The sequence below is a fragment of the Triticum aestivum genome, chromosome 5B (assembly GCF_018294505.1).
Source record: "Triticum aestivum cultivar Chinese Spring chromosome 5B, IWGSC CS RefSeq v2.1, whole genome shotgun sequence".
Taxonomy (NCBI): Eukaryota; Viridiplantae; Streptophyta; class Magnoliopsida; order Poales; family Poaceae; genus Triticum; species Triticum aestivum.
Genome location: NC_057807.1, coordinates 215,027,302 through 215,028,892, shown reverse-complemented (window position 1 = coordinate 215,028,892; position 1,591 = coordinate 215,027,302).

Below are 1,591 nucleotides of genomic sequence, written 5' to 3'. Positions count from 1 at the left end.
GATGAATCAGACCTGACACAACTCTAAGCAGTAGCAGGCATGACAAACAAGCATGAATGAGTAGGCACAACAGGGCTCAAACAACTCCTACTCATGCTAGTGGGTTTCATCTATTTACTGTGGCAATGACAGGTCATGCAGAGGATAAAGGGGTTCAGCTACCGCAGCAAGTAACAAATGACTCGTTGTTGTCCTAATGCAGTAAAAGAGAGCAGGGCGAGAGAGTAGGATTGTATCGGAATGAACAAGGGGGGGTTTTGCTTGCCTGGCACTTCCGAAGATAATATAGCTCTTCATCAGTGTCATCGATCTCATCGTCGAAACCACGTCTATCGAGAGGGAACAACTACCGACAAACAAGAAGAAACACAATCAATGCAATGCACAAACAAATGGATGACATGTCATGTTAGGGAACTGAATTGACCTAATGCAGCAGTAAGCCAAGTTAATTGAAGTGGAATTCAAACAAGGTTAAACTCCAACTTCAAATACTAGTTCATAAATTACCCTAATCATGATTCATCCTATTCAGTGAGGTTAACTTGTTCAATCATGCATGATCATGGCATAAACAGATTCTTCATATTTTTCTGATCATTTTTCATATATAATTTATTTGATTTGGAGTTACGGTTGATTTTATATGATTTTTAGAAGTTTGGGGTATTTTCTGAAATTTCCTAAATAATAATAAATCCAGAAAATGATTTATGGCATCAGCACCACGTCACTGTGACGTCAGCAGAGTCAACTGGGCGCCCCAGGTCAAACCTGACCCGTGGGGTCCATTGGTCAGTGAGACATACACTAAACCCGCGTTGACTCGGGCTTTGACCCGCTACGGGGCCCGCTGTCAGTGTCTGTTAGTGTGCTAATTGGGGGGATTAGCCGCTAATGGCAACGCCACGTCAGCGTCGCCGGATTAGGCGCCGGCGACCACATCTCGCGCCGGAGGCTCGCCGGAGTTGCGCTATGGGCTGCGGTTGGACGCGCGAAGAGCACCAGGAGGTAGCCCATGACCGCGTGCATCTAGGGAGACCAAGGGGAGGTGCGGGGATGGCCGGGGTTCGCCGGAGTGGAGCCCGAGGCGGCGGCCGGAGCTCGGGGTTGGGGCGAGTTAGTGCTACGGTGTGCAAACGAGCGAGGTGAGAGGCTAGCGGAGCGCTACGCGATGCGGGGAGCGAGTTAGGCACGCCAGGGTGACCAAATGGTCACCGGAGCTACGCCGACGTTGAGCTCAGGCGGCGGCGCGTTTTGGCCATAAAGGGGGCGACGGCTACGGCGATCAAATGAAGCGGGGAAGAGGGGGAAAGGGTGGAGGAGCTCACAGCGATCACGAAGAGGGGCTCGGCTTGCTCGGGAACGACCGGAGTTCAACGAATCGGGCGACAGCGACCGGCGGGTCCTAGGTAGGAGACGAGCCCGGAGAGGACGTTCGGGGGCTTCTGGAGGGGTGTGGCTCCGTGAGGAGGAGGAGGGGGTCGAGGCGGAGCCTTTGAGCGCATCGGCGAGGCTAGGGGTGGCCAGTGGCCACGGGTACGGCGACGATGACAGCGAGCTCCGCTCGGTGGTGCGCGCGAGAGGGGAG